Genomic DNA, 27,755 nt, shown 5'->3' on the forward strand with positions numbered 1-27,755 from the left:
TCATAACGGCATAGTCAAAGCTCAGACCTATATCTAGTTGGGTAGGAGAGGAAAAGTGAAGTTTACAAACATCCTCAAATTTAAGTCCCATTTTAGGTGATCATCACAAACTTAGTCGAGCCGAAAATGATTACACACTTTTCTGCATTTATATTTGTTAAACAATCTGTTTGTCATCCTTTAAAGCTACAGTAGTGATTTCAAAATAACTGTGGACTTAGCCTGAACTTTTTGAGCAAAGACACCTCCCAGATCATCCTCGGTCTCTGCTGTATTACAGTCCTTCATTCACAGCTCCTCTTTGACAAAGAAGCCTGCCGTAAAGATACATGGTAGTAAGCTAGGATAGTGATGGCGAAGGTTAACAGCTATGGAAAATTCATTGGTATGGAAGAAACAACGACATGCCTGACATTGACGCACAGCTGCAGCACACCAGTAATCTTGAGCTTGCAGTTTTCAGAGGAGGACTGTGAGCAGCGCGTACAGAAGCCTCACTGACATCGCTACGGCATTCCGTCTGGTTCTGAATGGTTGGTTCGGTTTATTTGCTCTAGTCTCAGGACAGAGTAGAAGCTTAAGTAAATAGTTGTTTGCAAAAGTTAACTACTGCACCTGTAAGATGAAAGTTTTGCGGTTTAAAATTGACGAAATGTAATATGTTTGCATGTATATTTTGCATGTATTGTATCATTGGTTTGTCTAACTGCTTAATTCCAGGTTTAGATCCATTACTGCCTGATCCACTTCATTCTCTGATGGGAACACATCCATTTATAATATTACTCTGAGTAGTCTGCCTCTCTGTCTGAGTGCTTTGTACAAGGTGGAAGCAACTAATTATGCTCTTTCTTTTCCATTTGCCTTCCATTTCTGTTAAATCCGTTATGAAGGATGTGGGAGAAGAAACAAGCAAAAAAACCATTGATAATTTCCTGACACACTACGTCCTGGTGGTTGTTGTCTTTAATCTGCGATATAGATGTTAACACTAGATATAAAATGGCCTCAGATTACTGCAGAGGAGCCAGCAGGGCAACGCCACAACCCCCATACTCCTGCAGGACCATTTTAAGGGTGTGTATGAGTTTCAAAGTCTCCACTTTGGGTTTCAATACATCCCCTTCTGCACTGAGCAGGGAAACGGTAAATGTAAATGCTTTACAGCTGTGCTCCCAGATTGCAAAAACAGATGGATTTTCAATGTGAGTGATGGGCAACCAGGAGCCTGCATGCACAGAATAGAAGAGATTGAGGAGCGGAAAGAAGCACAAAGAGCATATAGGGAGATATTGCTGATGCATGTTTTGGGGGTGCTTTTCTAAGAACCTAAAAAATTAACAGTTAAAGATTTGTGTTTGTGTTCTTTTTGTTTTTTGTTTTTTAACCAATAGTCTGCTGATGCAGGAATTTACTTATGAATCCTTCCTTCCTCAAAGATAAAAACATGTTTATTAGCTTGTGTGTGAGCGTGGTGTGTCCGAACCATTTTTTGGTTTAGAGAAGTTCAGTTTCTTTAACTCTTTGACAGCAGCAGGTTTTCTTCTGGCTTTGTTCTTTTTCACTTAAGTGTTTTTGTTTTTTTTGTTGCTTTTTCTGCATCTGTACACCCTCTGTGCCATCTACTTTCTCTGAATAATTCACATCCATGGAGGTGCTGGGTTTTGATTGCACCTCTGCTGCAGTTCAACCAGAGATAATATGCACAAATAAACTTATATGCAAGGCAGATGAAACTGAGTATAAAGATTTGTCTTTACAAGGATTTTCCTCTCTGCCTCACTGCTGCCACGATGGTAAGCAATTTGTCTCATTTGTTAGTATGCCATAGATTAAAATTTAAAGAAAGGCACAACTTGGGAGAGTTTCTGTGCTTGCTTCCATTCTCCTTATTTGCTTGAGGTCTTGTTTGCCTGCTTCTTTTTAGGTTAAAGCTTCTCCTTAAGTATATCTGGGCCTCATTATAAGCCATGCTTTTATGAAAAAACAGTAATTATTATTCATCATCTCTGCAGAGGTCAACAATTTTTTTAATAAGCAAAGACTAAATTCTGTTCAAGATTGCAACACATGCCTTTGGAGGTTATTCATATCCCTTGGTCCCCCCCCCCCCCCCCCCCCCCCCCCCCCCCCCCCCCGCCCCTCACACACACATTTTGTTGCATTATAACTAAAAAAAATGTTTCATTCAGATTTATGTTATCAATTAACATCAGGAGCTGCAAATATTATAGAATTAAAGGAGAAAAAAACATAGTTTGAGGACCCTTTAAAAGTAACATAATCTGAAAAATGTGGTGTGCATTTCTATTAAGTTCCCCTTACTCTGACACCTAAAAATAAAGACATAATTTGACATCACATCTTAAAGCTCCTTTCTATTCCATGGAATTTCAAAAAAGCTCTGACTCTGTAAAGTTCCTGTCCTGTGTTTTTTACAGTTTTCTTTGTTTTATTCAAATATTAATAATGCATTGATGATTTTATGAAAACTGTAGGCAAGGCAGGTTAATGTATATAGCACAATTCAGTACAAGGACAATTCAAAGGCCTTAAAAGGCATTAAACAATAAAAACAGAAGGAAAATAAAAGCGACTGTACGGTGGCGCATTTTTTCTCTCTGCATGTAGTTCGCATGTCCTCCCTGTGTGTGGGGGGGTTCTCTCTGGGTACTCCGGCTTCCTCCCACAGTCCAAAAACATGACTGTTAGGTTAATTGGATTCTCTAAATTGTGAGTGTGTGAGCACATGGCGCCCTGCCCATGAGCATAGGCACTGACCCCACCATGACCCTGGCAAATAAATGGTAGAAAATGGATGGATGGATGGATTTATGGATGGATGAAAGCAGAATATAATCAAGTCAAACCTTGGTTAACAATTTAACTCTTACAGTCAAAAGGCAGTTCTAAACAAATGGCTTTTAACTTGACTTAAAGAATTATAATCAAATTTTCTGCTTTTTTTAAAGTCTTCTGGGACTTTTTCCCAAATAAGTGGAGCTAAATTTTGCTTCTCCATGTTTGGTTCTAGTTCCGGGTGTATAAAGTCGGTTTGAACTTGAACAGTGGTCCTCAAGTACCACTGCTCTGCATGTTTTAGATATCTCTCTGTTGCAGCACATATGCTTTAAATGTTTGCATGAGCTCCTCAGTAGCCATCAGTGCCTGTTAATCTTCCCCTCATACAAGTCAGGTGCCGGACTTTAAAGAGATACCTAAAACTCACAGGACAGTGGTGCTTGAGGACCGGGACTGAGAATCCCTGAACTAGAGGACCTGGGTGGTCTGGGAGGTTGATGACAGCTGACAACAAATCTGTGTATTTATTTAGGTGCTGATTTATTCAATGTACAGCACTTTAATTCAGGTACAAGCTGTGTGTAAAGGGCTTTATTTAAAAAATGGACATTAACATTGACACTGGCATTGATAAAAGGCCACATGTGGCTAAAAACTACAACTTTAATTTCCCTGCAACAGATCACCTCTGTAGTGATAATTAGTGGTGGTAATGACATTATCCTTAGCTGTATCCTTTCGTCAACAGGTACAGGAAAGGTGGCTAGAGTGGAAGAAACCAATTAGAACTAAATTTAACTCTGTGAAATTTAAATTAACTTGGCTAGACTAAGTTGGCGTAGAGCAGCTGACTTTCTTGACATAGACATTGCCTTTTAAATGGCTTTAAATTAAATAATTTGCACTCTGGTATTGAGCTTTCCTCTTCTTTTTATGTTACATTTAGATCTGTTGGGTGTTTGTAGATTTTGTAACCTTATTTGGTCATTTTTTTGGTCAACTCATGTCTGTTTTGTGCAGCTGGTTGTCTAGACATAGAATATGTGGCTTTATTTAAATTCAGTGGATGGGCCTGAAGAAAAAAACAGAAACATAGAGGGACTTCCACAGTTGTAAAATAGTTATTTCACTAAACCAAAAAAAGGGAGAATATCCATGAAGACTGACACCTTAGCTCCTCCCGTATCAGCTGCTGGTTAGGTTGTATGGTTTTTCTGAATGTTCTCCGGGAACCTGACTGATTTAGAGTGTAGCTCACCTTAGGGCCCTGAGGCTGTCGGAATGTTAATATATAGCTGTCTGACATTCTGCTGCTTTCGCCACTGGATTGTGGTTGTCCACTGAGAGTAGGGTCAGGAGCTGGAAAGAGACCTAAGAGTTGCCCAGGGGTGGATGTGACAAAGAGCCAAAGACAAAGTTTGAATAGTTAGTGATGAGAACATGTGGTCGAAAAAAACAGAAAAGTTGAGTAAAGTGAATTGCTGAGGGAGGAAACAGCATAAATATGTTTGAATTTACAAGTGATGGGGGGAGTGGAGCATGTGGCTGTAACTTCAGAGCTTCAGCAGTGATGGAGGGAAATGACCTGCCTCAGACCACTGGACCAAAACCTTTACTCTGTGGAGATGTGTGTCAGTTGAATTGGAATAAAGTTTTGCTTCAGAGCCAAAGGCCTACTAGCCAAACAACTCTCGATCTCTGTTCTACTGTTACCTGCATGATAAGGTTTTTTATTATATAACAATAGTTGAAAGAGTGAACTTTGGCTTTGGTATTTTCAGACAACAAACACCGCACACATAGATTATGGACTTAATCAGCTTCTTTCAAAATACAACATAATCCATAAACTTTATGTTTAACCAACCCTAATTACATTTTCAAACTTCATAATATTTTCATAACTTTCAGATTATACGTCAATAATTAGTTAAATGACACCTCTGTCATGGCCTAAGAGGGTATGTATCACTTTCACCGAAACTAACAACAACTTTGAGAAAGGTGGCAGTAACTCTAAAAACATCTACAAATGTGCAGACTGCTTTATGCTATACCTAACTTCCCTCTTCCCCCATTTAGTTATAAAGACGGAAGCAGTGTCGAATGAATTTCTCTGAGATATTCTTGATATTCATATTTTCTTATTGACATTGTTTTGCCACAGTTAGATTCATTACGTTATCGCTATTCATCTGTCACATAGCCACTGGAAATAGAAATTTAGTTGTATCTAACCGCATGCGAGTGGGAGATCCAGATTTTACCACACATTATGCTGCTCCATATGGAAAATGCTGGAAAAATATTAACCCCTCATTACTACTGTCGTTGACTATTATGTTCTGGTTGTGGGAAAAGGATTAATGACTTGATCAACCCTTCCTAATATTGTACACTACCAAATGAGTACTAAAAGTATGTATGATTCATGCTGATATCATATTGGGTCAATGTTGCAATATTGGATATTGTATCAGGGATCAGAAAGTTTATCGGGACATCCATATAAGTTATTGTTAGGACTGTTCATGATTTGGCATTTTTTTGTCCATTGTTTGGCCTCATTGTTATCTGGCATGAGCCTCAGCGCTGATCTTTATTACATTCTTCTGCCTCAGAAAAAAACAAGTTACAGTTTTCCCCTCAGAGCACAGATGTCAAACTCCAGTCCTTGAGCCATTGTCTGGCCCAGGTTTGGGTTTAGTGTCAGGCAGCTTTTAGATGTGTCACTGTTTCAACACACTGAGCAAATAATCGGGTCATTTTAGAACTCTGGAGAACTTTACTACCTACTGAGGAGGTAAGTCACATGATGTAACTGAGTTGGACCAGGGACTTATCCAATACTTGAAGGATACAACCATAGAGGGCTTAAATTTAAAACCCCTGCTTTTAAGAATGTGGTTATTCATGTGAAATGCCTCTGGGGTAAAAGAGCTTGGAGAAGACAAAGATGCATCTTAGGGTAGACGGAAAGTCTGGTCAATTATTAAAATAAAATAATTAATTAAAATTAAAATAACTACGATAATTCAAACTCTTGCTTTTATTTTGGTGGGCAATTTACACTTTTTTAAAGATAATTTATCTAGTTTGTAAAATTAAACATGACCTGCTTCTTAAGTGAAATGGTAAAAGGTTTAAATTATGTTATTTTATGATTAAACATATTATTGTCTACTGTTGAGTTATTCATTATCTTCCTGTGTCTGGATATTGATGTATCCTTTTTATATGCTTTTATTGCCCTATTTCTGCACTAAATAATTTCTGTTTCTTTTTCCATCTTTTTCACTCTACAATCTTCACACTGTTGAACATCTGTAGGCAAACCAAGAGCAGGATGTGCAGAAAACAAAGTATTAACTATTTTCCTTCTACTTCTTTAGCAAAGCAGCCCTGCAGTTGTGCATGAGTCTGCATGTAATACCCTGATCTCAAACAGCTTTTGGGAACTAGTAGAAACTTTTCTGTTACATAATATAAATAAGTGATATTTATGTATGCTAATCCATTTTAATAGGTTATTTTGTGCAGAATGCAGGGATTTGTCAAAAATAATCTGGCACTCTCGACTCAGGAAATCTGTACCCATGTGGTTTTCGCTCTAACCACTACCACATAAGCTTTTATGGATGGCATAGAAATATGTAAATAAGAGTATTTTTAGCCACCAGGCACAGAGTAGTGTAAAAACAAAAAAACACTGCTGAAGGTGGTGTTACAAAATTTCCCTTGCATGCAGGTTTTTAAAATTGATTTAAATTCTTACAAGCCTTTTATAAAAACAGGCTGGAAGGAGTAAAAACAACATCTGAGATCATCTTGTCACTGCTAAAAAACGTGCAGACTATTTATGGATAAATACCCCTAGTGTCACGCTTCAGAGTGTGTTAAGCACAGCTGGGCTGCTTCACCTCCTGTTAACACCTAGATTCAGAAACAAATTATGTTAAGCTAAAACCAATAATAAATAAAACAATGGAGCTCAGTATGAATATGTTGGTATAGAATAAAGATTTTTCTTAAAGAACTGGAAACAGGAATAAAATAGAATAGCACTCAGAGAGCGCAGACTCTGCCAAGCACTACATTTTGCCCCATTTGGTGACTTATAACTATAGCTAAAACTCCCATATGATCTGTTTCATTACCAAATTTAAATGAATTGTTCTTTGGCATGAGGTGCACCTTTGGTAGAAATGTCCTCTTTTCACAAGTTTTCAATTGATCCTGCTAAAAAAATCATCAACCTTTTCTTTTCTTGTGTTTTTGTCTTCAGTAAAACACCTTTCGACTTTTTGAGTCCCATGCTGAGGCTGTCGATAGTCACTGCTGCCACCCTCTGGTTTAGTGTGGAACTGCTTGTTCCGCCAAATATCCCTATCTCACAATGTCATGATTCTGCCCTTTCTGGACTTTTTGTTTCAGTATAAGTTTTCTTTTTAAGTTTTCAATAATACTTTGATTTATGTCATTCTGTGTTTTCTTGGTCATTGGTGATATTTCCATTTTGTGTCATTCTAGTTGTTTTCTGGTTGTATTTGAGCACTTATGTATTTCTTGTTTATTCTCTGTTGCCCCCTTGTGCCAGTCTCCTTCTCCCAACTCCCTTCTAGAGCCTTCTGTCCACACCTACTCCCTATCAGTTGATTATTCCATTCTTTGTTCTGTTTGGGAGTTATACTCCTCCTCTGCAGTTACTGTTTGCTGGATCCTCTACATTCCTTCCTTAAAGGGGAACACCGTTTTTATTTACATTGGCCCCTTGATTTTACGTTATTACATCATGTTCTACTCACTCATATAAGTTTTGTGTCATTTGGTGCCTTTATGAAGATATTCCGTTAGGTTATATCCACTTAACGTCTTTCTATGGGCAACGAGTTGAAGGCACAAACGAAACTGTTCATAATTGATTCTTTATGGTATGCCAGCATTCATAATGTAGGCGAATCACTGTCCACCAGACAGCTACCATTTATTCATCCTGTCCGCTGAACTGCTGCTAGTTTTACTCTCATGCCGGGAAGATGTCTAGTGCTACTACCACAGATGATCTCGCTCTCCAAATGGAATTAAACGATTCAGATTAGCTAGCCGAATGAATAGAAGGAGTAGAGCGTAACCGCCTGTGGCCCGGGCTACTTATCACAACTCCAGTCCGGTGCACGGATGACGTCATACACACTCCACTTTGTTACCTAGGAAGACAATCCATTCTGATGAACAGAGTGGCTGACGATCTTGGTCTAGTGGATGGAGTTAGCTAGTTATACATCTGAAGTGTATAACTGAGGGAAGCAATAGCTTCATCAGACAACAATTTTCAAGGAAGTTTTATTTTCATCTGTCGTATCTCAGCATGCCCTCTCAACGTTCTTATGAACATGCTGTTTTCTGATTAACTAAAGAGCTTCTGACTTTCAAGTGTGTGCAAACTCTCCACACCAGACAAATATGGTATGCAGCATCCAGGTGCAAACACTGAAGGACCTGTACTTTCTTAGAAAGTACAGTTGGCTTTGTTCCTTCTTCACAGTTGTGTCTCAGGTCAAATCTTTTGTCCAGCTGAACATCAAGGTATTTATACTCCTCCACCAACTCCACTTTTCCCCCTATGATACTAATAGTGATGGAACTGCCCTCCTTTGTCCTGAAATTTGCAATCTTGTCCCTCGTTTTGTTCATATTCAGGATCAGACGAATGTTTCTACATCATGCCACAAAGTGGTTCACTGGCTTCCTGTGCTCGGCTTCATGTTCTTCTCTGATGAACCCAATTACTGCAGTCATCAAAGTTTTTCTGCAGAAGACACGTCTCTGTCTGGTGCTGCAAGTTAGAGGTGTACACAGTAAAACAAAATAGTGAGAGTACTGTCCCCTGTGGTGCTCCTGTGATGTTAAATACCTGATTCCTCCTCCCCCGTCTTCTTGATTTTCTGAAAAACAAATCAGACGGAATCATGTGAAATGCACCGGAGTAATCAAATCCTCATGGTGCTGTCTGACTGGTCTAAATGACGGTGGGTTTATTGAAGAAAGTATATGAGGGCATCTTTAACTCCAAAGCGGTAAGAAAACTGCAGGGGTTCCTGATAGCTGCTTGTTTGTGCATTTGTCATGATCTGCCCTGATAGCTGGCCTTTATTGTTAATGCCTTTCTCCTGCCTAACTCTGCCTGGTCTCCAATTATCACTTATCTAATCCACCTGCGTCTTTTACTTTATATTGGGCTCATTTCCAGCTTTCCGGGCCAGATAATTGTTTGCTGTTTGTTTGTTCCCTGTTAGATGTCTTTAGGTTCTGTTTTCATAAGTTTATGTTAGTCAAGGGTTCATCTCCCCTATTCCAGTAAGGAGATTATTCTGGCTCTAGTGTCTTCAGGCGAGTTAATTCCCTAACCAGTGGTGAGAGTGTTTCAGCCTTGCTACTGATTCTGTCTGCCTGATTCCGTTCCCTCTCATCCACTGGCCCTGTCTGTCCCCGCCTGATCTGTTCTGAACCACTTTTGCACTCCTGCTGGATTCTGCCTGTCTGTGCGTTTTTGTCTGAGCTGGTTGCTCGCACACAGGACTCTGAACCTGCCTTAGGCGGTTCCCCTGTATGCATCTGTGTGTGTCAGTCTGGGCACACTTCTGGACCTAGCTGACTCTGTACCTGCCTTCTGAGGATTCCTGGAAGCCTGGATCCCTCTGTTCCTGTTTGGGTCAGAACCTCTGATCGAGCAGAGAACTCATGGATCCCTTAACTGTTCCTGCCTGTTCTCTGGGGCTGCAGCATCAGGGGGCACTATGGGCGGCTCAGTGCTGCATCTAGTTAGCAATGCATTGGCTGATCCTGCCTATTATTGAGAGGATGGACTGAACTTTTAAACCAGGTAATGACTCACTCTGATGGTCATCTCCTGTCAGAGGATTGTGGTCACTTACCTGTGTTTCTCCCTTCTGAGTGTCAGTGATTGAGCGGTGCCCTGGCCCCCCTTCTGCAGTCACCATGATCACAGATCCACAACCCTGCGCTTCAGTTCTGTTTGTTTATGGTTTTGTTTTAATAAACTTTTTCTACTTTCCTACTGGTTGTCTCACCTTGAATACTGGGTCCATCAGTCCCATTTTATGACCGCATTAAGATGGGCCAACAGGAGTCTATCTAAGACCTCTGTGATCTGGGATGTGAGGGAACAACTGATTAGTCATTGAGGACTTGTGGCTGAGTGGTGTTGGTACTGAAACAAGGAAGGTCTTCAACAACACAGGATCAATCTATGCTCAGTTCTTCAGGAGTCTTTTAGAGATACCATCTAGACCTGGAGCCTCGTGCCTTTTCAGTCGCTCAGGTGCCTTTTTATACAACTTCTATAGACAGAGAGGTGAAAAGGGAGGCAAAGGGAGCAGCACTATTTCCAGAAGGGTCATAGCAGCGCTGGAAGACAAAACATCTGAGGCTCTGCAGTGATGCTGTTACTTGGTGCATTTTTTAAATTTCAATCTAAAATTGTAGTTCTTATGAAAACATAACATGTTTTTCCTAAAGTTAAACATGAGTTCTGAATTCTCGTGACAATTTTCAATGGATAGCAAAGCAAAACAAGAGAAGAAATTAGGTTGGTCCTCCCACCGCAGCATGATACACACATACTGATGATAGATCTTCAGAAGCTTGAAACATAACTATTTCCTCATATTTTGTTTAAAAAAATGCATTTTTCTTGTCAAAACAGCCTAATTGTTTAATCCTTAGGGTCCAAGTATGGAACCCTTACACTTTTCTTTTCATAATGTGTACATTTCAAAGATTCATTTGGGATGGGATGTGAAAAAATCTAGTTTAGACTCTAAAAAGCTATTCCTCTTCCTGTTCCCCTCTTTCTATTTCACTCTCCTCCTCTACAGGCTGATGTTCGCTCCAGAGAATACCTACGCATACACTTCCCAGCTACTGATGCATGAATAAGACACTTAGGTAAGTGACAAAAGATTCAAAGGTGTGGATTCTCACCCATACACATCACACCCATCTTTAAAAAACTAGCTGAGTGTGAGGTTTCTGTGTCACTGCTGTGATTTTGAGTCATAAAATAGGTTTAACAGAAACAGCAAGTGACTCATCAAGGACTTTTCCAAAATCCCAAAGTAAAGTCTCTACTTGTTGGCTACGATCTAAATTATTCAGATGTGATGTGGTGATTAATCCAAGTAAACTGACGCTGGAAACGGACAAAATTGAGAAATATATTTGCAATGTTGTGTATTTATTTTGTGTAGGAAAAAAAACAAAAACAAATAGGGTTATAGTCTGTAAAATAAGCAGTAGGTATGTAGTGAGAAAATAACATTTTCTGTTACATCATCAAATAAGTTTAAAAACAAAATGCAGTTTTGTGAGTTCAACCAGTTTTGCCTTGGTAACGAACCGACTTTACCTCTCTGCTGTATACTGGGTGGATTTAAGAGTTTAAGAGACTTTGACAGGTCCTCTGCATTTCCCTGCATCTTTATCTGAGTGTGGGTGGGGCAAAGGTGATCCAAGGACGTCTGGGGTTATCCAGAGATGCACAGGCTGTGAGAGAGAGAAGCATGTTAAGCTCAGAAGAACCTTTGATCCTGAGAGTCTCATCTGAAGTAACACACTGCGCTCCCCAATTTGACCCTGCCTCCCTCATTACTGATGAAAGCTGCAGACCATTAGCACGTCTGGTTCCTTCAAAAGTCTAATCATCATTCACCACATGAAGCCAAGTGTTTTCAAACATGCTTATAATCAAATCTTCATGTCTGAAGCAGAGATGATAAAATGAACTGTTAAGGTAGCACACATGGAAGCACAGGAGGCTGTACGTGCTCTTGGGTATTTCAGTGCAGTTCTTGGCAACAGAATGGCATATCCATGTGCATCTTGGAAGCTCACTGATGTGGTGAATCCTCTGGCGGAGCTTTGATCTTCCTTTCTACAAAGAGATAAAGACAGGGAGGGAGGCTTTGTGCTGAGTTGGCAGGTATAACCCGTATTTACCCTTGCTCTAACTTAACAACGCTGGAGGCACATTTGATCTGATGTACCACGCCTTAGCTGCCCCATATGATATGGTGTAGGTTTTACTTTGCGTAATGTTAACATCTTAATCTTTTCAATGGAACATTAGTTTGGCTTTTCAGCTGGACATTGCTGCTAAACAATATCAAGAGTTAAGATTTTATACTTGTATGATTCCCATTCGGAGAAAGAACAAGTCCAGAATCAAAAAATCTCTTTATTTGGATGCATATGTTGTTTTTTTAATTTACTTATATATGAATTAGAATACTTTTTTTAAATCCCAGAGAGAGCTAATGTTTATAAAATTACACCAGGCTGTGTGCAAGTTTAATGTGATGGAAATAGGAAATAAAATTATTTCAAACTACTCACAACATCAATGGATTTTTCAGTTTTTTTTATTTCATATAAGCTGTAAAAGTTAGTCATAAGTTGTATTTGTCAGATATACTTGAATCCCCTAAACAAGATTCGTTCTGTGACCAAAAAATAAGCCCTTAGACAAATTCAAGCTGTTTTTAGATAAATATGTCCTCTTGGTAGTTAGAAATAGGACACCCTGTTACATATTGGGTTGTGAGTTGGTTTTTCATCTCATATATATAAACCTAAATATGTACCCATTACTGCTAGTATTAGCTGCCTTTACAGCTGTGGTCTGTAACTTTTCATGAGATGAGAGGGGAGATTTTGAAATCCTGCCACTTACCAACACAGTGCCTTTTCCCTGTCCCCTCCTGATGGAGCTGAAAGCAATGCCTTCAATCTGTGAGTCCATAGTGCGTGAACATAGAGGATAACTGTATTGATCCGATAAAAACGATAGGTGTAACAGTGCATGGTTGAATACAGTACTGATCTGTTTCTGCATTTTTTATTTTATTTTTTCCTACTTGCTATGATTCTGTTTTATCTTCCTATATTTTAATCATGTAAAGCACTTTGCATTGTCTTTGTACTGAATTGTGCTATACAAATAAATTTTGACTTGCCTTGATCAGTTAGCCCACGTTCCCCTCCCTCCTTATCGTGCAGTTAGCTTGAAATTTAAAATCCAGACTCACATTACATGTAATGTAAATCTGGTTAGCATTCAAGTTAGCAACATAAACCCAGCCTTTTGTCATGATGTTTACATTCCCTTTCTTTCCAGGTTAGTACATCCAATTTCTTTTATTTTTTATTTCATTCACAATTTTGATAATTGGATAAATTATATTTTTATCATGTGGTAGACTTTTTAAATGATGACCTTTCAGCTCATATTATCGCACATTTTCCTGTAGTTGAAAATTGAAAGTGATGTTAAATTAGTTGTTTTGATTTTTTAACATGTTTTTATATAACATATTTGAGGGGGGAGGGTGACCAAAAATACAGTGGTTTGTACACTTACTCAAATGTTTTACAAGTGAACAAAACTTATTCTGTCTATTTTGATATTTTCAGATGGATATCTTCCTAATGTTTTAGCTTCTGCTGATTTGGTCTCTTCCTTCGGCTATTTCTGTTCAATGATTTCAGCTGTTTCTCCTCTCCTCCTGATCACACCTTCATTTAATCTTGTTTCTCATTTTTTCATGCCTGTCTCTCCTGTTGTTTTGTCTCTGACTTAGCTGTGTTCCTGTTCCTGATCCTTACACCCCTTACACTCTCAAAATGGAGGTATTCTTTTCATTGTCTACATAACTCGCGACCATGTCTCTCATTACTTTTAGTTATTTACTCGCTTGCAAATAAAAGAAACAGAGTCTCTGACCGTCAAGATAAGACTTTCTATTTTGGATTATTTCAGACACATAAACTTCTTCAGTATGATTTAAGACTGTCATAGAGGCAGAAAAAAAACTGATTCTCCTCTGTGACTGAAAGTTTAAGACAGTGTGTGACCCTTGAATGCCCCTGGGTGGTAGACAACAAGAAACTGTTTCTGTCTTTATTAGGGTAAGGACAGCACAAAAATGAAAAATGGAGCACCAAGACAGGGGATCCCAAAAATATGGATCAAGATGGAGTGAAGACGACTCTAGAGAATGAGATAAAATACAAAATAAGAGTAAAAGGAATGAGACAACAGCGTAGGAGGACAGTAATATCCTTCTTACATTCTGGATTTCATTTATTTTAATGTTGATCACTGGAAATGTCAACCAGCCATGTGATTATACTTTTAAACAGTTGTGTAAAAAGATAAACAGTTTATAAGCTGTTATGACAGGTTGAACAGCTGAGAAAGTGATAACGACAGACTACAGAGGCACATTTTGAGAGAATTGGTTACTAGAAACAGTATGGGAAAAGAAAATAGTCTGATAAATTGAATTTCTAAGTGATGTGATGCACATGACTGCCAAGGAGCAGGAGTCCAAACCTACGAGGGTTAGAGAGAAGAAAACACACCCAAAATGCTGATAGCTTGGCACATCCACAAACCATTCACTTTCAATTATAGAGACTGGTTCAATCAGCTTCATGCTGTTATACAAACTCTGCTGCCCTTTACGGAACATTTCTGAAATGTCATGGAAAATGTTGGAGAGGCGCTCGGCACAAGGTTGGGCAATGAGCTCTGCTGGGAATCAGCCTTATTAAAAACTTATGGCGGTACAAGGAAAGTGGCTTGTTGCTAGAGCTACAAGGGAGTATGACTGTTAACCAGAGAAACTCCTGTTACCCTCCATATAGTCTATCTAATTTTCCTGTTGGCTTGCTTCAAGCCTAAACTGTGGTTTTGCACAAAGTAATTATTTGTTTTTGCTTTATTGCATGCTTTTAGAAAAGAAGAGTTGAGATCTCTCTGCATCACTTAAGTTTGTTTAGCTGTGTTAGAGTTTTGCTGGTTTTCTCCCCCCTCTCCAGCTGTTCATAAAACACAGAAACACTCCCTGTTCTGTTTTATTATAAAATAAAAGCCAGCATCAGAGCGGTACAATTTTTCTCTCTTTAAGAATATCTGCAGGATGTTTCTCCATCCTTCTGTTTCTTCTTCTTATTACGCCTCATTTTACCATAACTACTTATTTCTCTCTCTCTTGCTCACCAACATGGCTTTATTTGGACTTATTAGCTCTTTGTACATATTTATCTCTGTTTTGCTTAACTCCTCCTTCATCTGGCACACATATCAAATCTTTGGCACATTCTGATTGTTTTTGAGATATAAACAGATGGATTCACTGAGGACATATTTGAGCATGTTTTTTCTTTATCTAGATCATTTTGGCATTTTTGCTGCTAATGTCCTTTTTTAGTGCTGGCTTAAAGTGTATTCATCTCGCACATCTTATACAGACATGGGGCCATAAAACAACATTCACAATGACTTGCAATGTTAATTCTTCTTAAAAACAAAACCTATAAACTGTGATGTTTATTCATAATCAGCTCCTCATACTCAGTATAACATTTTAACAGAATAACATCACAGATCAGTATTTACCAGCTTAGAGACATTTTTTATCTATTCATCTTCACAAAATGGCTCAGTCAGACCACATAAAAGCTTTCAACATCGTTTTCATATCTTTATACAAATCCTAATCTAGATTTACAGCAGAAATTTGACTGGACAGTTATAAGTGATGAATTTGCTCATATTTGAACCATTTTATTGTAGGCTCTGGCTGTATGCTTATGGCATGCTTGCGGGTAAAACATCTGTACTAAACGCTTCTACTAAGTTTTCTTTACCTGTTTTTATCTCCAGCTACATCTGCAAAGTATCTGGAAATATCTAATTGTGATGCTATCATTGAAAATTGCAATAAAAATATAGATCACTTACTAAATAGCACACATTTATCTGACCTATTCTTTTACCATTATTTAGACAAAAAGAAACATTAATGTTGAATACAACTAAGGTAAAAGTCGGCTAATGTTTTACAGTAATGTCCTTTACATGAATGATCATTCAATAAAACGTTGTTTTATGATATAAAGTAAAGAGTTTTACACCTTTTCTATTTCTTACTATCTGTTAAAAGTTGGTTTTCTGTTTCCTGGAAAACAAACTTATTTGCTGAAGAGAAGAAAAGCGAAGAAAAAGTGAATGTTAGGCATCTACTTAAATGGACGGAAAGAGGGAGAGGGCAATAGGAATAAAAGAAAAAAGCCTCTGCAGATAGAGGGAAAACTCCCTCCCCTTTGTCTGTCTCTTTATTTATTCACCCTCCCGTCTGTCTGTCTGACGCAGTGGAGGGGAAATCGCATACATTTCATCATGCCCGGCCTAATACAGAAAAACCCTCTACGCTACCTCACCTCCCTCTGCTCAGAATGCCGCCGCACGCCTCTCAACTGCTGATAAATTGCCACCCCCTGCCTCATTTTTCACCATCTCATCATCAAACACACTGACAAGAAGAACAATCGCTGAGCCCCAGGAACAGGAGACGGGATGAGAGAAAGGACAAATAGGTTGGCAGGAGGATGTGCAGCAGATAGAGAAGGGCAGCAGAAAAAAAAATGTTTTATTCTTCTAAAGAATAAAATTAACTGAAGTAAAAAAAAGCTTCATCTTGCTTTTGGTTTTAGAAGCTTAAAATATGCTGTATTTTATTTGATCAGTCCAACATCTGCAGTAGCTTCAGGTGGATATCAGCAAAGTTTGGGATTCTCGCTGTGTCACCGTTTCATATGCTGCTCAACAGCTGTGGATTTTATCTGTATCGCTGCAGGAGAATATCCACAAACAGCAGCTAAGTTACCTATTTTCTCATCTAAGTCTCTGCTGCAACCGTATCATAATCTGCAGCAGCCATGTGACTGTGAGGAGCTCACTGTGGGAGTCCTGTCAGGGAGGAAGAGTCATGATATTCAGTGCACTGATTTGTTCACTAGACTGCAGTACAGCAGAGGAAAGGTTTAGGGGGTGACATATCATGACTTCATCTATTTCTCATTGCTCTCATCATGCTTTGACCTTTGTTTTCCTGTTTTGGTCCTTTTTTCTGGCAAAGGCGGCCAAGAAGTGCGAGTATCTGAGAGTGAATATTTTATAAGCTGAAATCCTTGTAGTCATACCAGATTAATGGGATGCTTTGGCATTTTTCTAATGAAGTTTAATTGAAGGGTTTTATTTGTAGTCTTCTACCATTTCAAATAAAACTATGAAGCATTTCATTTCATTCATACTGCCTGTAGTGAACCAAAGCAACCCCATGGTATGATGCCAGCTCCAATGATCAATATGTAGGTTTTATAATGTAGGTAAAGTGCAGTATTATCATGGTTTGGTTTTTTTTGCCACAAATAGTGCTTCAGACAAACACTTGTTTTCTGAGTCTCCTTACACGGCCTGCTGCAGACTATTATTTGCCCTAATTCTTGACAGACACAAATGGGTCTACAGTACAAAATCAATGGTTATCATGTAAATACAATCCTAAACTTTGGATCTCTACTGCTCTTCCAGAATTACTATAAACCTCTTCACAGGTTTTTTGTTTAATGCCTTCCAAGTCAAGCCTTAGGTGAATGATCATGCTCTTCTAGGTCTGCAGTTGCGCCACACTCTTCTCATTATACCAGATTTGGCTGAAGTCACTCTCTAAGAACTTCATGGTGGCAAAACTGGGGGAAGATGAGATCCGTCCTGAATACCTTAGAGCTCTGGATATTTTCGGGCTGGTGTAGCGAAGATCGGAGACAGTGCCCATAAACTAGGAGGCTGAGTTGGTGGTTTCCCTGCATAAGAAGGGGGACTGGAGAGTGTGTTCCAACTGTAGGGTGACCCGTCTCAGACCCCATGGGAATGCCTACGGCTCATTACTGGACAGGAGAGTCCACCTTATGTCGAACCTCAACTTCAGGAGGAGCAGTTTGGTTTTCTTCCTGGCCATGGAACAGTGTACCAGCCTTATACTCTCTGCAAGGTGCTAAACGGTTTGTTGGAGTTTGCCCAACCAGTCCACATTTTTTGTCTATGCTGTTTCCTGGGCCCCTCTACTATGGGACAACCCATCTCTGTACAAGTAGAGCAGGAGCTTGGTCCACTTTGCAGTATGAAGTCAGACATATTCCTATTGAGTGTTGGACTCCAATAGGGCTGCCCTCTGCCAACGGTCCTGTTCATAATATTTGTAGACTGATCTTTGCGCTCATGACTGGCTTAATGGTTTATTCACCTGTCTAGCTTTGCCCAGTTTCTCATTATCATTCATCTGTGTCACCTGCTCCAGTCTCTTTTTTAACCTGTTTGCTCCCAGTCATCAGTACCAGATTATTCAAGCCTTTGATGAGAGTTCTCTAGCGTACCTGATTGTTTGCCTGATCCTGACCCAATCTGCCTTTGGACTTTTGAGCAGGCTGAAGATATTTTCAAAAAATAAAAATTTCTGAAAATTCGAAAATGTATCTATTTTTCCTTTCACATTACACATATGTAGTACTTCATGTAGGTTTCTTATAAAAAGCTTCAATAAAATATTTTTTGGTGAATGAGACAAAAGCTTTTTCTTTTTTAAACTTATAGATGATGTTGGATCCTGCTGTGTTTTTGTTAAAGAATATGATACCTGCCTTGCACTGTGGTTACCTTAAGACATGTAATAATGGCCTGCTGGAGGGTGTAATGAATGCTTGTGATCTGAACTGTAAAGATGAAACCTTCAAGTAAATGAAGTACGTTTTTGATCTAACCTGCTTGTTTCTCTGTGGTGCGTTAATTTCTAAATAACTACTTCTCAATAAAGGTGATGTGTGCATGGATTAATTTAATTGTATTTTAGTATTTCTGGTCTATTATAAACTACAGTCTCAGCTGAATAGTGATTATTTTGGTTTCATTAAAGAAAAGAAAATCTTTAACGGATTCTCCTGCTGAGGGCTCTATTTTTCACATATTCCACTTTGATGAGTCACTCATCTTCAAACACTATTTACTCCGTTTCATCTGCTTCAAAAAAAACATTCAGTCAATAAATCATCCAATTCAGATGTAGCAGATCTAATATTTTTTTGTTTTAGAATTCTGAATGCACTTTTATTTTATTTACCTGAACTTGTTGTGAATTAGTTTGAATTGCATTTTTACATCAATATTAAATTAGATATTTATGAGTTGTTTTATACTTCTTACTAGAACTGCTTTATGCAGAGCACTTTTAACTGAATAGGTGCATAAGCTATATAAGGAAATCAGCAACCAGAATAAGTTGCTGAAAATAAGCATTATTTTTTTGCATCTTAAAGCCACAGAAATTATGGGTAATCTGAACATAATTTTAGTAGTTCATGGGAAATAAAAAACAAAGTTGATCAGCACGTTGCTTCTATTGAACAATCCTTTCCCCCATAGAATCTCATATTATAATGATTCTGAGCTTTCTGGAAGTTTTGATTCTGCTTAAGACTTAGACTTAGATTTATTTTGTCATTTTGTATCCATGAGTGTATACAAAAGGAATTTTTGTTTAAAAAATCTCTAGACAATTTCATTTTGTGCAGCCTTGAAAAACATTAATTAAAACATGAAAAGAAAAATAGTAATATAAACAAATGGTTGTATATTTACAGTTCTAAAGTTTTAAGTTGAAGTTTTCTTTTTGAGTTTTTAATTACGCTTTGATTTATGTCATTCTTTGTTCTGGGTAATTGCTATCATTTCCATTTTATGTCATTCTAGTTGTTTTCTAGTTATATTTAAGCAGAGCTTGTCACATTTGGATAGACGTTTTTGAGGACCCAAAGGCAGGAATCAGGAGGCAGAGTTTAGTCTTGCAGATTTAATAGGTAACTGAGGCTGAAATACAGAATACAAAAATGCTGAGAACGAAAATATAGATAACCAAAATGTCAGGGAGAACTCACATGGGGAACCAGAGATGAGGAAGCAGCAAACAACAGACCAGTAATGCGTAACTGCAGAGGTGGTGTACATATGGGAGACTAAACCAAGACAGGCTAATCAGCCTGATTGGAAGTCTTAATAAAGTAGATAAAAAGTATAAACTAGGTAAATAGTACATAAAATGCAAGGTTTTAGACATAGCCAAAGTGGCTCCTATCAACGAGAAGCTGCATATTATCAGCCATAAGAAACTAAAAGAAGGTAGAGGGGGCACAGTCTGGAGCCATTCTATGGGACTGATAACCACTAATAACAGCAATTTAGTGGTTGATCACATCCAAAATGGCTGTATCTTACATACAAAGTGCCATCCCACTGTTGAACCACAGGGTTTGATATGATTTAGGCTAGGGATGTCAAACTGGTTCTAGAAAGGGCAGTGTGGCTGCAGGTTTTCTTTCCAACCAAGCAATAGCACACCAGACTCCAGTCATCTCATCAAGTCATCATGTTTAGACTGGACTTACTTGATGGGATGACTGGAGTCTGGTGTGCTATTTTTTGGTTGGAAAGAAAACCTGCAGCCACACGGCCCTTTCTGGGACCAGTTTCACATCCCTGATTTAGGCTGATACTATGAATCTATTACAGGTTTAACTCTCCGACACAAAGTTTAGAAGTGTTTACAGGACTGTTGACCATTCTTCCAGCATTTTTGAGGTCATACATTGATGTTGGATGAGTAGGACTGGCTTCCAGTTTCTATTGTAATTCATTCCAACTGTGTTTTGTTAGATTGAGGTCAGATGTCTGTGCAGAACTTTCTGGTTCTTCCACACCAATCTTACCAATCTGCTTATTTATGGCCATTATGTTGTGCCATAGTGTAGAGTTAAGCTGGAACAGTGAGAAACTACCACCTACTGTAACTGTTCAAAGTCGGGAGCAGGAAATTGTGCAAAAATCTTTCTGTTTTGCAACCATGACAACCAGTCAGAGCTCATAAAGATGATGTCTAGGAGTACGGCATGATACAGGGGACAAAGCCTGGATTTTGACCGACAGGGTGTCACAGAACAATCTAAGCAGCTCATTAGTGACAACAACATATACTGCAACCGTGGCAGGTTGACCAGATAACCACTCAAAGCCATTCATTCATGTTGTTAAAAACATTTTTTATACCATCAGAAATATGGACACATCTCATCTCAATCATCTAAACACAACCATAAACATTTCTTCCTAATACGGAGCCATCCCGTTTTTCAAGGGGAGATGAGAAAGTTGATGTTGAAAAATAATGAAGCAGTAATGTTTTTGAGATTGTTAGGTAGTTGTTAGAAAAGCCATTTTAATTTAGCCCTAGAAGGTGTGTTTCATGGTCCTATTTCTAGCGCAGTTACCAGCAGTTGCCTTCTGTCCTGCATCCTCACTTCGCGAGGCTTTTCTGATACCCCACTGTCATTCTTCCAACTCCAACAGTTAGACAAGGGGTTTGCCTCGGCCAGTCGTAGCGTCTCCCCCACCTTCAGATTTCTGTTTCCTTGCCAGAGTTATCAAATCTTCCAATGTGCTACTCACCTCTCCTCTTAAGCTGCCTTATTCTCCCAGTGTTCTCACACTGATTCCCCATTGGTTCTGTCTGAGCTCAGAATACAGTCTCTTTTACCTATGTTGTCTGGTTAATTACCCCTGATTTGGGCGATCTGACCAAAACAAGCTTGGAGCAAAGATACATGTCTGCTCAGAGAAAGAAACTTATACACAACACAATAACCAATGCTTGAAATCAGTTGTCTTCATAATAACCTGCTGGTTGTCGGTGGGAGCCAATCACATGAAAATCGGTTGATTTCTGAGCACTGTCGATTGACTTCACAGATGATGAAGTTGGGTCTTATGAAGCTTAATTCACATCAGTTACAGAATCCAAAATAGATGCATATCTGTTTTAAGGTAATGCCTCAAACACACTTCTTTTTGTGCAACATCAAAAATCCATCTACATTGAGACTGACTATGGCAGTGTGGTCTGTTTCATTTTAAACTATGAATTACCAGAAATAGCTCATAACTGTCTGATTATGTAATTTTAATGTGTAATATACTGAATGACAACTTTCTTCTCATGCTTTAGTAAAAATGTTTTCTATACTACTCCTTATAGAGTACTGTAACATTTTTGGGTACTAAACACACTCTGCACATAAGCACATGCTGTTATGCAGCAGGAAGCTTGTTATTTTGCCTTTACGTAAAAAAAAGTAATACAGTTTAATAACTTTTTTCTCTTTTTTTAACTGTGATCGAGGGAATAAGAGCACTTCGTATGCACACTCACGCCCACCCCTCTTGCACACATATGTCTCACTTAAAAGGACCCTCAGCCTTAAAGCTTCTCCCTGAAGCCCACCTGTAATGCTTTGTCATCCATAAGCCTTAGTGTGCTGTGAGCAGATCAACACAAGTTGTTGCATCTCATGTCCCCTGCAAGTTTCCCAAAGACACTGCAGGTAAATGTCTCACTGCCATCACATCTCATATGCATCAGAGGGATATGCTTTTTTCCTCCCGGCTATAAAAGTGTAATTTGATAAATTAAATTAGCTGAATTCTGGTTGACATTTCTTTTATTGTACTTTTAAATAATCGTTTTGTTTTTTTTTTTACAACATAATGCTTCTAAAATAGTATAATCTCCACACAGTGCTAAACCTTAGACATGAATAGAAGCAGATTTCTTGGTTCACCAATTTGTTCTAGTTGCTACACAAGTTCTCTTCAGGGACGTGATGTTCGGTTGCAAAGAGATACTTCATCTCCTCTCTGAGAGTAAAACTGATGTGAAAGAGCTTTACACGCTAGTTTGCTAGAAAAAAAAGTCATGGTCCCTGTTAGGACATCATCTCTTATCAGCCTGCATGTTTTGTTTCATTGAATTTGAAGAGTCTAGCAAAATAGGGGTAAGAAATAGTTAGCTTATTGGGAACAAGTGGACAACTATGACAGAGTATTAGGGTCAGGCAAGAGATTTTTTTTATTTTATTTTGAGAATTAAGTCATAACATTAGGAGAATAAAGTTGCAATATTACGACAATAAAGTCGTAACATTATGAGAATAAAGTTGTAATATTCTGAGATTAAAGTCGTAACATTACAAGAATAAAGTTGCAATATTACGAGAAGGAAGTTATCAAATAACAATTTGTTTCAGAGAGAAAGCTTCGAGCGCCGACCAGCATATGACGGCCAACCAGCTCCACCAAACAGCAACCTGAGTCCACTTTGACATACTGCCCAATTTGATGCTGGTGTGCCGACAGATTTTATTTGTCAAACCAGAGCCAAAGTATAACTTCATATAATGCTCGACATTCGTCATTTTAGGGAAGAAAGTGCTTCTTGTAAGAAGCTTGCTTCTTGAGTTGTGATAATATACTACTTGTATCTCTCTGTGTCTTAATATAACAACTTTATTCTCGTAATTTTATGGCTATTCTCATTGTGACTTTTTTTCTCGTAATATTACAACTTTTTTCTCGAAATACAAGAAAAAAACAACTCTAGTCTGGCACTAATACTCCGTCATAGACAACAGCTAAGTTTGTAAAACTAAGAATAAAACAGAAAGCTCTGTTAATTCAGGAATAAGAGTAGACTGGTAGTTGAATATAAAACAAGCATACTGCACATAAATGCACTCAAAGAGTGTTCTAGAAAATTTTAATAATGGCATGAAAAACTAAATTGAAGCAAGACATGAGAAGTTGCAGAGACAAAGTGAGCGTTGGATAAAGGACAATTTTGTGAGAAAGAGTTAAACTAACTGGAGTGAGAACTAAACTAGCTCTGAAAAGATTACAGAAAAGCTGAAAAAGCATTAATCAGCTGTACAAAGAAAAAACACCAAGAAATAAAACACACCATAAAAGAGCTTTTTTAGATCCAATCTATCAAACATTTCTTAATTTGAGAAGAATTACTTCTTCATTAGCTCTTAGTGAGCAGATGTTTCATACAAATTCAGACAGGTATAAACAGACACATTGTTACATTCTCATATAATTTAGAAATAATGTTTTTTAGATATCTAGAATATTTAATTCATCTGAGACTGGATAAAACAACTGACATAATTTTTCTGGATGCAAATCAACACAAACCAAATGCAGCCCCTAAAATATTACATAAAAGTCTGTTGTACAAATTGTCTGAGTCTGACAGCCATCTCAGTATTAGTCTGTTCCCTTTTCACTTCCTCTAGCTGGATAAGAGGCAGTATTAGATTTATTGCAAATAATTCCTCTTGGGTAAGGAGCCTGTGGGCTTTAGCAGGCAAGATGTTGATGTTATCACTGCCAGCAACACTCTGTGCTCTCTGCTGCTCACTTTGAGTTTGATATATGGGGAGGAAATCCCTCAAAGTCTCCCCAGGTCTAGCTCTTTGGGAATATTTATTTCTTATACTGCCTTTAACCGATGATAGTATGATATGTCACACAATGATCATAACCAATTTAACCCTAAAAGGTCACATTCAAATCCAGATTGATGCAGTTTTTTAGAGATTAAATGCATTTATATTCTTTAAATTTAAGTCAAATTAAATAACCTAAATAAAAAATGCTCAAATTTAATTTATTTAACTTTCCTCGTGCTTCTGGCATGAGATTTCCTAGAGAATAGTTTCTCCAGCCTCGCAGTAGGAAGAAGGCTGCTCTGGTTGAGTCACTTGGTTGTGGGCAACCCCAGTGCAGATGTTTAGAAAAACTTCTGCACAGGATGGAGACACGCAGGCCTCTCTCAGGGCAGCAGATGGACCAGCGTTTTGTGGTGGTTCTCTAAAAGAGTTCTATAAAAGCTGAAAAAGATAGATTTAACTGGGTTACAGTAAAACTCTGAGTTTACACACTGAAGCTTCCCTCTCCGGTTCTTTTCCTGAGAGGAAATCACTCGGGAGAAATTTTTTAAATAATACTTCATAATATATATGTATTAAATAACCATGAAACATGACAGCAGATTATGACAGAAATTGTAATCTTACTCAGACCAGAAAAGTTGCTTTGAGTTACAGAAGGCAGGGCTTACCAACCAGGCTCACATCTCATTGAAGTGGCCTCTTATTACAGTTAAAGAAGCATTTTATACAGCTCCAGTATGCCACATCATTACTTCATTACTTCATATACGTTCTTATGAGGAGACATCTATGGCTCCAGCCTTATCAAACTATTACAGTGAGTTAGATAAAAACACAAAGAACTCGCTGTTAAGAATAATCCACTCTGTCTGTGTCCTCATTTCTTTCCCATATCTTTGTTATGTACATAATAAACATGATAACACAGAAGAACTGCCCTAATTATATAAACTGCTTGGGAAAACATTAGTTCTGACACCTAACAGGCAGGTATCGTTAGAGTTTAGCAAACTTACTGTACACATCATCAATAAGAATAATCTGTCAGGGTTTGGTTAAGGTTTGTTGACCGGAAAGCAGAGGCAGGAAGGCAGAGGTGAGATTTCTTGGTGATTTAATGAAAGTGAACAGAAAACAGAGGCAGGTAATCCAAAATATGAAAACAAAGTCCAAATAAATGGCAAAACCGGGAATCCAAAAATCCAAAATGAAAACAAAGTCAAACCATACCAAAAACCATGGAGACATCAGGGAACAGACATCACTGTAACAAGGAGGAAGGCTCAGAGAGACGAGTTGGAGGAAGTTAGACGAGGACCCAGCCAAGAAGAGAGAGAGCATTTATAGAAGACAGAAACAAAGAGAGGGCTAATGAGCAGATTGGGAACAGGTGAGGAGAGAGCAGAACAGAAAGGGAGCCAGGGAAAAAGGAGAACACAAGAGGGCAGCAAATAAAAACCTGGAAGACTGAAAAACACAACGAAATAGGAATTAAACCCCCAAGACTATAAAAACATGGAGCAAAGAAAAACACTCAAAAGAAAACATAAGAGAACCAAGACTAAGACAGTAACTAAAACTATATAACTACTATAACTTTATGTCTCAACTTCCCCCATTATGAATGCTAGATGCACTAATCTGCTGATCACAATTTTAAGATTTGTCTGTGATTGGTAACAACAAGCCATCCTTCATCTTGGATCCAAATGTGCAGTAGTAAGGTCTAGCTGTCCAGCAAGTGTCCAACCATCACATATGGCCAACAGCTTCCAGCTGGGTAACTATGGCTGCAAAGATAAAGTCTGGGTGGTGAGGAAGGGTTTTCTCAGGGGACCAATAGCGTCACAAGAATACGTCTCCTTTGGAGATGTTGCAAATGTTAGCTGCAAGATTAAACTGAATTCCTGTTTATTATATTGATTTCATTTACTGCTAGGCCCAACACAGTCTAATCCAATTTTAGTTTTAATTTTAGTCATAATTCAGATTATTAGAATTGGATTTAGAAGAACATAATGTGCAAAACAGTCACAACTAAATGAAAATGTATGAATGTTAAGCATGTAGTTCCCAGAGGTAAAAGGTCTCCATCATCTCATTCATATTGAATGCAGTGGGTAGCCTACTAATACTCCATTCCCACTGATGCTTCTCCTCCAAGTTTCTGTCATAAATATTTGCCCAAAATGTCAACTTCCATAAAATTTGTTGTTGCTGTCATTTTGAATCATGAAGTTTGAACATGCTCTGCCTCTGAGTTTGACTTGCAGCCTGTCACCAGATGTTGCTCATAATTTTCTCTCTCTTCAAAATTAAGTCACAGGGTTTGCTTCGAGAGGATGCATCACCTGAGGGCTGCCTTGGCACAGAGGAACTTGCTCCGTCACCGTAACATGTCTTCATCAGTCAGGACACAGTCTGCGTCACAGAGAGCTGGCCCCACACATGATACTGAAACCTCTCATGCACTCCAAGTTCTTTTTTTTATGTATCTAGGACGACCCTTTAGCTGTCCCTTTGCTTTAATCTGATATTTCAAAGAGCTGATCAGACATGTCCTCATCATCATCATCTCATGCATAAACCAACTCAAGAATGCTGAATCTTTTTCATCACCTCAGAGATTTTAAAAGCAGAAATGTTGGAACTCAACATTAGTCAGGCTTATTAAGTAAATTCAGCTGTTTTATATAACTGCGTTACGTGTATGGATTCTGATTAGATTTTTACTGTGGTGATAACAACTGTAGCCCCTGTTTTGTCTTTAAATATGCTGTTTTGTGAACAGATACAACATGCTACAACATACTTGTGACCCTTAAATGCAACTTTTTCTGAATGAGCCTTGGAGACTGTTTTTTTTCCTTTTTTTTAACCTTTCTTACATCCAAATCATAGGGTTTTCAACATTTTGTCTCCGCACTGAACACATTTAACCAAATTACACCCTAAATCGCAGGGTGGCCTCCTGTACATACATTGTCAGTAGAAACTATGTTAACTGTAATAGAGAAGATACAGTTTTAAACTTGCTAGCTGTAAATAAGGACTTTTTGGGATGTTTAAGAAATAGAGGACAAGAGTAGTAATATGCAAATAATAAAAAAAGTATATTTTTGTCAAATATTTATGACTGGAGAAAGAAGGGCTCTTTGTATTTTTGTGGCATTCTTTACAGTAGGATTTCTTGGTGTAAAATAATCTCAATATAAAAATATTTGATGTAAAACTGAGCATTTTCTTCTGTGAGTTTCATGGTGGTAAGATGAACCTTAGTCTTCATCCAGCCTGATTTGGCAGTTTGCCGAATGTCAAGCATTGCACTGATTACAGATAACTCCCACTAATCTTTCTCTGTTAAATGGCATGTTGTTTTCTTTTGTTTAGTTTTCCATTTTGAAGAGTTTCTCAAATATATTATCTTCTGTGTCACACCACAAAAGTTCAAAACTTTTTTTTTTCCCAAGAAAAAGTTTCTCAAAAATCTGAACAATTTACAGAAGTCAACTTAATTGTTAAATTGAATCACTCAGCTTGGGACTTGTGTTTAAAAAAAAAAAAAAAAAAAAAAAAAAACATTTGGAGGATTTTTTTTGCAACTAGGTAAATGTACTCCATGGTGGAGATTTTTCTACCTTATTTGAATTTTGTAACTATGCTGCTGCTGCCAATACATTCATCATAATTTT

At 38.2% G+C, this 27,755-nt stretch overlaps 1 long non-coding RNA gene across 1 annotated transcript; it reads left to right on the top strand.

Moving 5' to 3' along the window:
- The first annotated feature begins 339 nt into the window (after nt 1-339).
- On the top strand, nt 340-27,295 carry LOC119779367. The gene is made up of 3 exons (XR_005280214.1): nt 340-533; nt 10,701-10,770; nt 26,384-27,295. It is a non-coding gene; the product is annotated as an uncharacterized LOC119779367 (long non-coding RNA).
- Nucleotides 27,296-27,755: the final 460 nt, after the last annotated feature.

This window comes from Cyprinodon tularosa, unplaced genomic scaffold (genome assembly GCF_016077235.1).
Source record: "Cyprinodon tularosa strain WSP-4 unplaced genomic scaffold, ASM1607723v1 ctg146, whole genome shotgun sequence".
NCBI classification, from domain to species: domain Eukaryota; kingdom Metazoa; phylum Chordata; class Actinopteri; order Cyprinodontiformes; family Cyprinodontidae; genus Cyprinodon; species Cyprinodon tularosa.